The 12,500-nt window shown below is 36.0% G+C and overlaps 1 pseudogene across 1 annotated transcript in view; it reads left to right on the top strand.

Annotated features, from left to right (window-relative positions):
- The window catches only part of LOC149136794 (uncharacterized), a 100,369-nt pseudogene that overhangs the window by 44,761 nt on the left and 43,108 nt on the right, over positions 1–12,500 (top strand). The window lies entirely within an intron of this gene.

Consider the following 12,500-nt stretch of genomic DNA (forward strand, 5'->3'; position numbering starts at 1 on the left):
ATGAAAATCTGTATCTAGCAATTAATTCAAGAAATTAATATGAAACTATATGCCTTGTTTGGTAATTACGCTGAATTAACTGTTCATGCAAATGCAATAGACAGAAATATGACACTATATCTGCGTAGGATGGCGTAGTGAGAGTAATGGTGAAGCGTGAAGTTGGAATTAGCTGCAGAGACATTAGACATTGCTGCGGGAGTATTCATATGACATGAAATGACTTCAAACTAAGATGATTATTTGCGTAATTTTGTACTCTATTGTCATTCGTTAATATCACCTACTTATGACTTAAATCCAAAAGCCGCATCTAAGAAAATTACTATTTTCTATCTCTGTGAAGTGAAAGGATTTCTGTATTTTGTTTGGTGTCTATATTATATTAACACGATAATGTATTTCCTGCTGTCTATTTTAATGTTTTATTGCTATTAAAAATGATTAAGTAGTATATAAGATTGGAATATAATAGCATTCACAAATGGGTGGTCCCTGACATAGACTTGCGTATACTATTACTATTCTCACAGCCGTGTAATAAAAAGACATATATCCTATTTATAATGTGATAGACGCAGTTTTTAATAATATTTATAATCTAAATCAGACTTTGCTATTTATATATTCCCAATATACAGCATGACATTTGAACAAATTATTTCACATTTTCAGAGTTATATCTAAGTATTTGCTAAATTGAACTGGATTCGTTCAGGCATGTATACTTTTTGTCTAATCTATTTCAACATCATCTAAAATAGGGAGAATTCAATTTTTAAGCCATAAATAAATACAAGGATATACACTGAACCGCAGAAAGGGGAACAAGTTTGAAACAGCGACATTCTTTGTTGTGGTTTTCGATGCTGAAATCGTTAGCCGTCGTTTAACCGGGATAAAATATGGTACACTCCAGCAAGAATGCCATCATGTAATACGCCCTAAAAATGATCCATTATAATAAGATAACACTATAATAAGATAACATTATAAAAAAGATAATATTTTAAAAGTTCCCGAACATAAAAAAAGATTCATCTGATAGGTGAAAAGAAGCTATAAGCGTCATGTTGAAATATAAAGAGATGTTTGCTTGAATCGAGGGTTTATTTGCATTAACCGTTATGGGAACGCAGATTATATTTCTACTTCTGTTTTTGATACTGCTCTTCGTCTTGTATATTTAAATTCTTCTGTAGCTCTTAGAGCGGACGCAATTAATAGATATGACATGTGCAGTGGGTGATGCCTTGTGTCACGTTCATGAGCTCCATAGAGATTTATGTAATTAATAAAAAGAACCCGTAGACTGAATTATTTATAAAATGACATATTGGTTAATGAAGCACAGGTTAGACTATTACTGAAAGCTAGATGGAAATGTCACAGACGGAAAACACTAATCATATGATTATTGAATAGCGACTGACCTTATCTAAACAATAACTATCAATACAATAAGAAAATAGATATATACAAGCTTATTATAAATACTGAGTAACATCGCGACTTGTATCTGCCACACAAATTTACTTCGTGTTATATATTACATGTCAATATTAAAATAGATTTCTTTTTTTTTATTTCAGCATGACTCGTAACCCAATAATAAATAACTGACTGGCGTGATAAGATCTTAGCGGTTTGATAGAATTATATGAATGAAATACTTTGGAGCTGAACAAATAGCGAAATTTAATCTTTTAAAATAATAGAACAATAGCGTATGAAAGCAACAAGCAGTAGAACAGCCGTGTATATTTTCTGTTCCTCGTCGAATGCATTTAATTTCATTCGTGTCAGTTTTAATATAAAGTCATAAACGTTATGTATAAATCACCATCTATCTATGTGTTCGTCTATATATATATATATATATATATATATATAGGATAGTGGTACAGCAATGCACCAATACGAGCGAGATCGCTGCCAGTGCCACTGGTCTGGGTCATGTGCGGGCGACATATATCTTTCGAGCGAGATCGTTACCAGTGCCCCTGGACTGGCTCTTCTGCGGGTGACACATGAAATGTTTCGAGCGGGATCGTTGCCAGTGCCCCTGGACTGGCTCTTCTGCGGGTGACACATGAAATGTTTCGAGCGGGATCGTTGCCAGTGCCCCTGGACTGGCTCTTCTGCGGGTGACACATGAAATGTTTCGAGCGGGATCGTTGCCAGTGCCCCTGGACTGGCTCATGTGCGGGCGACACATGAAGTCTTTCGAGCGAGATCGTTGCCGGTGCCCCTGGGCCGGCTCTTGTGCGGGTGAAACATGAGGTTTTTCGAGCGAGATCGTTGCCGGTGCCCCCGGACTGGCTCATGTGCGGGCGACACATGAAATCTTTCGATCGGGATCGTTGCCAGTGCCCCTGGACTGGCTCTTGTGCGGGCGACATATGATATCTTTCGTGCGAGATCGTTACCAGTGCCCCTGGACTGGCTCTTGTGCGGGTGACACATGAAATCTTTCGAGCGGGATCGATGCCAGTGCCCCTGGACTGGCTCTTCTGCGGGCGACACATGAAATCTTTCGAGCGAGATCGTTGCCGGTGCCCCTGGGCCGGCTCTTGTGCGGGTGAAACATGAGGTTTTTCGAGCGAGATCGTTGCCGGTGCCCCCGGACTAGCTCATGTGCGGGCGACACATGAAATCTTTCGAGCGGGATCGTTGCCAGTGCCCCCGGACTGGCTCATGTGCGGGCGACACATGATATCTTTGGTGCGAGATCGTTGCCAGTTCCGCCGGACTGGCTCATGTGCGGGTGACACATGGAATCTTTCGAGCGGGATCGTTGCCAGTGCCCCTGGACTGGCTCATGTGCGGGCGACACATCTTTCGAGCGGGATCGTTGCTGGTGCCCCTGGGCTGGCTCTTGTGCGGGTGACACATGAGGTTTCTCGAGCGAGATGAGCGTGGCCTTTGCCAGTACCGCATGACTGGCCTTCGTGCGGGTGACACGTAAAAGCACCCACTACACTCTCTGAGTGGTTGGCTTTTAGGAAGGGCATCCAGCTGTAGAAACACTGCCAAATCAGATTGGAGCCTGGTGTAGCCATCTGGTTTCACCAGTCCTCAGTCAAATCGTCCAACCCATGCTAGCATGGAAAGCGGACGTTAAACGACGACGACAATACGTACAGACATATATGTATATATATATATATATATATATATATATATATATATATATATATATATATATATTCAGCCTGACTGGCCTTGTAGGGTTTTCGAACGAGATCGTTGCCAGTGCCCGTGGACTGGCTCTTGTGCGGGTGGCACATAAAAGACACCATTTCGAACGTGGCCGTTTTCGTGCGGGTGACACGTAAAAGCACCCACTAAACTCTCTGAGTGGTTGGCGTTAGGAAGGGTATCCAGCTGTAGAAACACTGCCAAATCAGATTGGAGCCTGGTGTAGCCATCCGGTTTCACCAGTCCTCAGTCAAATCGTCCAACCCATGCTAGCATGGAAGGCGGACGTTAAATGATGATGATGATATATATATATATATATATATAAAATAAATACAAATAATATGTGAGTATATGTATATATACGTACATGTATTTACACACCTACATATACATGTATATATAGATGCATATCTGGGTACAGGACGTCGCAAAAAAACGTGGACAAAATGAAAAACCGAACAAAAGCAGAGTACAGAAAACAATCAGGCCACATAGAGAATATTCCTTCATCAGCTGCCCTTATTCTAAATTAAGCGTTTCGAAGAGTTAGGGCAGAAAATATCTGTATGCTGAACGCTGTGATGTGACGAACTTGATGGGAAGAGAGAAGATAATTCGTGCGATATATATATATATATATATATATATATATATATATATATATATATATACTGGCAAAGACGTTTGCAGGTGGCGAACATAAAAAAGAAGTTCATCTTAACTGTAGGAAGAACATTAAATATATGTTCAACCCCGATGTAGATAATCTTGGACCTCGGTTTCGAACTTACCAAATTACGGTTACTAACGTAAATTTTATTAGTTCCCTTCGGTTAGATTTACCTAGACAAAGTTTCTCATATCACCTACATCAATGCCAGCATTACTCGTTTGAACGCCTGGCTATTATCACATCGAGAGAAGTGAAAAAGTGTTCAATGAAAAAAAAATATTAAAACGTGCAATGCAGTAGTATATTATCGTCTGCTCTTTCCAGTAAATATTGGTACATTGTTTTAACATCATCCTATATTTTTATTTTAACCTCATGGTGCTTTGTTTTATTGAGAAGCAATACTACTGTATTGCACTATTTAATAATTTATATATACTATTTAAATATTTATTACTCACTGAATTGTTCTATATGTGATTGTGGATTTTCATGGATGAATTCAATAATTGTTCGTTTTTTTCTGTAAATTATATATTTATATATTATATATTGCGAAATATAATTTAATTTTAATAAATTAAATTCAATTTTTGCCTGTAAATTTGGATTTTTATCCCTAATGTTATTATCATAATATATATATATATATATATATATAAAACTTCAGAGAGAGCGTACTGTTCTGTTATTGGTAGAATCAACAAAGATGTATTTCACCTATCCCCTCAGCGAGAGATAAATATCGTTTCTCCGTGCTTATTAAATTACATATATACATGCATGCATACATTCATGCATGCATGCACGCATACATACATACACATATGTATATACATATACATACCCACATTCATATATACATATGTACGTGCGTTTGTGTCTGTGTATGTGTGTATGTATGTTAGCATTTGCATGTGTGTGTGGGGGATGAATGTTTGTGTGTGTAAATGTGTGAAATATAAAGGTGACGTCCAGCATTAAAATAAGTATCTCGAAACTTCTAGTTAGGGATCAGATATGGTGTAGGCAGTTAAGAACCTGGATCTACAATCACGTTCTTCTGTTTCTGATTGCCTGTTACGGTTATTTTTTATTATATATGCTTTCTTTTTCAAGAAGTTGTTGACAAAGCCTTCCCATGGAACTGGCATAAGTGAAAACAGAAAGATCGATGGATGTACCGTATCTATTTCTGTTTGGCGTACTTAAGCCGGTATAATTTATAACAGTGAAGTTTCATCGTTCTGTGTCTTGAGAGGATCATCTATCTTGCAAGCATTTGCACCAGCTTTGAGGATAACCTATGATTCGTGGTTTCCCTTTCTGTTCCTCTCGCTAGTATCATAGACCTAGAAAATAGTTTTCGGTCCAGCATCTCATGAAAAATATTATATATCAATAATAGGCGCAGGCGTGGCTGTGTTAAGAAGCTTGCTTCCCTACCACACGGTTCCAGGTTGTAGTCCCACTGCGTTGCACCTTGGGCAAGTGCCTTCTACTATAGCCTTGGGTCGACTATATTGCCTTCTAATATAGCCTTGCTCGACCAATTGTGAGTGGATTTGGTAGACAACTGGAAGAAGCTCGTCGTGTATATATATATATATATATATATATATATATATATATAACAAAACAGAATGAAACAAAAACTACAGAAGACTGGTATCATATGGTTAAAGAAGATATTTAAATCGTCATGTTAGGAAAATGTAATAAAATTTTGCGTGTAGCGACATTGCTTTGGAGAGTTCGAAACAGGCGGAGGTAATCAGGGATTTTTTCGATATAACGAAGATAATCAAATATGTTGGGAATAATTAGGTTTTATTAATTTAACAGGACTTTGTTTTCATAAAATAAACTGTTATAAGTGGTTAAGATTTGCTTTATATTTTTCGATGTCGTAAGTTTCCTTATTTCAAAAATGCTAGCAACGGTTAAGTTATGGCTTAAATAAGAAACCTACTCCATTGAAAATTCGAATAACAAATTAAATCTGTTACGAAATGTAAGGCTCTGTTATGTCTGACCACAGAGACACAAACAACACACTATATATATATATATATATATATATATATGTGTGTGTGTGTGTGTGTGACAAATGAAAGACAAGTTGGAATATATATATATAATATGTATGAATATTTCTCTCTTTCTATGGGATATATATATATATATATATATATATATATATATACATACATACATGAATGGCTGGAGAAATACTCTATTTTACTTTTTCAGCCTTTACGCCAACCATTATTCGGAATTTGTGTTTGTGCACGTAGGAGAAAGCTTTACCTTGAACATGCATGCAAATTATGAGATAGATTACGCTTCGACTTTCTAATATTACAGATGTGCCCAAGGGGGTTGGAATTAAATTATAGCAAAGTCCACCAAAGCAACCGGGCACACATAGTGCAGAGGAAGTGACAGCACCGACATCGCCATCACTGATTGCAACATTTGGCAGCAGTATTGAGATTTAATACTTTCATTACACTTTCTTTTAGCTTTCAAATCGAATGGAGCATAATTTTGTTTATTTGACGTAATTGCTGTCTCAGAATTGTGCGTAATGGGTTATTTATACCGGAGAGAACTGTGTGACGAGAGCAATTATTTATCATTCGGTATTTTGATGGCAGTGAAGGCTGGACACTTATTATATCCCTGGGACTAATGTTACTGGCAACGCAAGTTCAAAGATCCAATTTTACAAAGATATATATACATATATATATATATATATATATATATATATATATATACAGAGAGTGAGAGAGGGAGAGAGAAATAAAAAGTATAGTGAGATGTAAAAAGGGGGAAAGAAAATAGAGAAATAATGACAGATATTGAGATTACGAAGAGAGATGATACTTGAATACAAACATGTAGGTATGTATGTACGTATGTGTGTGTGTACGTATGCAGAGAGAGAGAGAGAGAGAGAGAGAGAGAGAGAGATGTATGGGTGTACAAATGCACACATATACTCACACACACATACGCATATAAATGTAGGTACAACATGCCTCTAATCTATATAAAACAATATATCTATATACATGCATATATTTATGTGTACATTATGTATATATATGTATATATATGCGTATGTATGTATATACGCACATGCATACACATATATGTATATAAATATATATATGCATACAGTGTATATATATATATAGTATATATAAGCATATATATAAATATATATATGCATACAGTGTATATATATATATAGTATATGTAAGCATATATATATACATATATACATATATATGCATCTATATACGTATAGAACATATATATACACATACGTGTAGACCTATACGTATATGGATACACACATATATAAACACGTGCACACACATACATACATGAAGCGAGATGAGAAAAGAAAAAAAAACACCAAGTAAGTGTTTCGACATGAGGAGCGTGTGCAGATATAATACAGCATTGTCAGGCTTGGATTTAACGATCGGGAATTTGGTTCAATTATCTTTGGAAGACAGCGCACATACACATACACGCATCTAGTATGAGATAAGTGCGCGCATATACATATTCTAGTATGCGTTGATCTACGCAACTAAACACAGATCACTTCAGGCGGACGTATCAGCATTTATATACGTTGCCACATACGCAAACACATTCGTATGTCCACTTCATCTCTCAACGACACATCCATGCACATCATACACATGTCTGTGTGCTATCTACATATTGCCTATTTTTGTATGTCTTCTTATGATCACTGCGAAATTAAAAGTGAATGAAATGCATTGGCCAGTGTGTCGGAGTTGAAAGGGCGAAAGACAATTATATTTATATATATATGTGTGTGTGTGTGTGTGTGTGTGTGTGTGTGTATATATATATATACATACATATATATATATATATATATACACATACACACATACATATACACCAAACATATATACATATATATACATATGTTTATTTTCAGACCCTATTTATTTCTGTGTTCCTTTCTGCCGAAGAGCGTAGGCTCGAAACGTAAAAGAGTTTCTCACTTCCCGAGCGTTAAACTAATACATCTGTTTGTTGTTTACACACCCGTCTTCGTCTTTTGTTTTCTTTGTAAATTCCCCATACGTACATATATAATCAAATAAGTATACATGGATATATTTACATATACATGCATATACATTTATATATATACATATATATATTTATATATATATATGTGTGTGTGTGTGTGTGTGTGTGTGTGTGTATATATATCTATCTATATATCTATATCAATAGGCGCAGGCGTGGCTGTGTGGTAAGAATATTGATTCCGAACCACATGGCTCCAGGTTCAGTCCCATTGCGTGGCACTTTCGGCAATTGTTTTCTACTGGAGTCTCGGGCCCATGAGGGCCTTGTGAATGCTTTCAGTTCTTAACGCTTTCAAGTACCTTTCTATAACAATTCTTTTCTCAATTTTAACACTTTGAGAAAAAAATGGCCCCCCCTCTCTGTCTCTCTCTCTCTCTCTCTTTCTTTCTTTCTTTCTTTCTCTCTTTCTCTCTCTCTCTCTCTCTCTCTCTCTCTCTCTCTCTCTCTCTCTCTCTCTCTCTCTCTATATATATATATATATATATATATATATATATATATATATATATAGATATATAGATAGATAGATACTTGTATACGTTTGTGAGTCTGTGTGTGTCCCCCAACATCATAACCTTACGTTTCGGTAAAAGTGGCCGATAAAATAAGTACAAACTTACAAAATGTAAGTTCTGTGGTCGATTCATTCGACTAAAGGCGGTGCTCCAGCATGGCTGGAATCAAATGACTAAAAGAAGTAAAAGAATGAAAAAAAAACATAGATATACAGTTATAGAACATGAGATAGTTAGAGAGTACATGATCTTTATTTGGTTAGTTTGTTTGAAGCAGCGCAGCCAATGCGACGTTGGTACTCTGCCTGTGAATGCATATGAGAGAGAAAATAATGAGATTGATTTAAGAGATGGAAAATAACAAAAAATAGATAAAGATCGGACGAAGAAACGAATCAGACACACGCTTACATAAGGATGCAAAAATACACATACATACAACCCACGCGCCTGCGCACGCACGCACGCACGCACGCACACGCAGAGGCACAGACACGGTAACACACACACACACTGCCATACACTGACACCCCCCCCACACACACACGCATATATATACACATTCACACACATATATCTATATATATATATATATATATATATACATATATGTGGGTGGATGTGTATATGCGTGTGGATGTATGTATATATATATGTTTAAATGTATGTGTACAGATATCGTTATATATGCATACATACACACACATTCTTGTGTGTGTGTGTATGCGCGCGCGCGCAATTTTGTGATGGTGCATGGTTGTGTATATTTCGGAAAGATTTTGGTGTTGAACTCTTTGGCATGAGTCATGATTTCTTCTTACATCCTACGCTGTCTTTATTGGGTATGTAGACAAGTAATCATCCAGAATATTGCTTATTAATACTTCACTTGCAATCGGCAGATGAGTGTATGATAAATCTTTATAAATTTTTCAAAAGCTTCGTATGAAATATTAGTGTCAAATCATGACTATATTCGGTTAGATTCTCAGACATCACTTGTAACCTCAATAATTCCCCAGTTTTGTCCTTATAGAAAGTTCAATTGACCTTTAAAGGACGTACACACATCATCAGACTATCCATGTTGTGTCTTAGACTATTCAGCTTAAACTATTTCTATGTTTCTTTTGGAACACACCGCTACAGAATCTGCTTTAGCAAAAGCTTTACAATAGTAAAACGATACATTAAGAAGCAGATTCGCCGACAAAAGCAAAAAATATATATCCATTAAAACTACTTCCTACAACCACAATGTTTAGTTAAAACCAACATTAAGCCAATGTGTGTTCTGCAACGGTTGTTAAATGTGCTGGTTTCTTTTACAAGAACATCTTCTACGAAATAATAAATATCACACAACTATTTCTAGTTGTTATTTGAAGGCACCTAATTCAACAACTCCAAACCTCGCACAATATTTATACAATACGTTTGCAATCTTCCAAATATTGAAATTGCATTCATACATTAACATGTGTATGTTTTCGGAGGTGTACTCCAAAAGGAATTATTTATTCAGCTACTGCTAGTACAAACGCGGTCTCTGTAACATACATTGGATTAACAGCAAACGTATTTCAAACGCCCATAATTGGCAACACCTGAAAACATTACGCTACTAACTCAGGCGTTTAGGTATGATTTTATCGAAATTCGTCGGGAATCGAAAATCGAAATCCACAAATGAAAACATTAACTGTAAAACTAATTGTTCTCCAATATTTTTTGGTTCTCTGTCTAAAAATCCATAGCAATAATTTATAAGTAGAAATTACTGAAACATTACTTTGTCGCTAGTCTCCCTTAATCATATTGGTGGTATCTACTTACCTCAGTCATTTTAAACAATTCATACACATTGGAATGTGATACACGCTTCCGAGAGTAACCCTCACTTTTAAATATGATATCAGGTCATGAATATGAAGAAAACACCATGTTTTCTATATCTGTATATAATTGTGTGCTTATTGCTGAACAGGTATCTGAAATGGAGAATCCCTGAAATGTTTTGAAAATGTTCATTCTTCCTCAGAAGAAAGTGAATCAGTCTGGTCTGTTCCCTGTAGGAAAATCGGTTGTTACGTAGCCCAGTTCACCTCTGATAATTTGAGCAAATGAAAATCTATACTCTGGTTATAAGAGCTGTAAATCATTCGTCAGTTCCTCAATATTTGTTGAGTTATTCCTATCCACTGAGAAAAATATGTCTTCAACGGTGCACATCATTTTCTCCCTGTCCCATATATATCTATCTGTCTGTTTATTCTTACACGATGTTCCAGTTTTTATTGTAGTATTCCACCAGTATTCTTTATCTGGTCCTGGTGCACGTTTGGTGAGGCAATCAGGACAATCCCTCCTCTCTATAGCGTTCTAATTCGACAGAACCTTTGTCATAACTCATTGGAGGGTAGTAACTTGTGAATATTTCTGGAACATTCTATATCCAAAGTTTAGGGGTTTCAGTCTCTGCTAGTTCTTATTTTGCTATTGGGTCTATTATGGATAACATCAGGCAGATCAGTTTTCTATCGATTCGTGTAGTAAATATTCTTCATATAATTGTTAATGTTAAAATTTTGTTTTGTATTTACTCATTACTTTTGTTTTACTCACTGTCCCACGTTATTCGTAATCAATTGCTGCTCACCCATGATGCTCGTCTCAGTTTTATGGTAATCACATCGGTGGTGGGCCGTATTTATGATCTTTTGATGAAAGAAATTCACTGGTCAAGACAAATTCTTATTTGTTATGTGATTCTGGTGATTTTTTGGGTTACTAGGCAATTTGTCTTCAGCACAGGATGCTTTTTGTAGTAGTTCTTTGCAAACTGAACACTTATACTCCACTCAGTTTTCAATCTTCACAAGTAACCTAATGAAAGATCTTCCTATTCTTTTTGCTGAATTGATCCTGGTATTGGGTCAATTCGACAGCCACATGGGATTTAATTTCATACCTCCACAACCTGCAATAGCTGCCCCTAGTCTCCTGTGCAGTTATGGTGTAGGTATTAGTAATCCAACGTGTTGAGCTTCAGAAATACTTCACCGCTTTTTTTTCTCTTAAGATGTTCTATAATAAAAGATGATCTTCGCATTTTTTTTTCTAAAAGTAGATAAAGAAATTTTCCTCACCAGGTATATATTAATAGCAAAATTTCTTGACAATAGTATTCATTACAGAAATATTAATAGCACACATATACATTCTCCCCTTATACTGAGGTAAAAGAATTCGGTGCCATATTGTACGTATGTAGGTATGCATTATTTATGTGTATATGTAAGTATGTATGTTTATTTACACACACACACACTCATACACACGCACACAGACACTCATGCATATATAAGTCTGTGCGCCCGTGTGTATGTGTATGTATGTATCCATGGCTTAGATTCAAAATTATTGATCTTTTATAAGGGCTTCACATACATAATGATTATTGAAGCTCCATTCTATTATTTAGGTTTATTCTCTATGTTGAAAAAAAAATCCTGCATCAACCATTTAAAAAGGTAATATAAAACCAATACAAGCTTATTGATGTGACACCCGAACAACTTTTGCTGCATCAACTAAAAGTTCATTCGAATGATTGTGGAGACCCAGTTTCCTACTTTCTTTACGTAGCTTTATAGTAGCTCATAATTGCAGAATCATTCTCTCTGTTTTTCTCCCCAGCATTTTAAAACAAAGATTTCTTTGATTTATCGATCTGCATACTTTCTGTTCCCCATTTTATTCGTCACTCCTGCTTTTTTCTCCTCATTTATTTTACTGTGTTACTATATTCAAATATTCTATGAATCTATAATCGCCCTATTCTTCTCTGAAAGTGTCATTCCCTCGTACATATTCTTCCTGTAGATATTTCATCGGAGTTGTCGACCTATTTGGAAACAAACTACATACAAACTATCTCATCTGTCTCATCA

Source organism: Octopus bimaculoides, chromosome 3, assembly GCF_046866305.1.
Source record: "Octopus bimaculoides isolate indiv1 chromosome 3, ASM4686630v1, whole genome shotgun sequence".
In the NCBI taxonomy this organism is placed as follows: domain Eukaryota; kingdom Metazoa; phylum Mollusca; class Cephalopoda; order Octopoda; family Octopodidae; genus Octopus; species Octopus bimaculoides.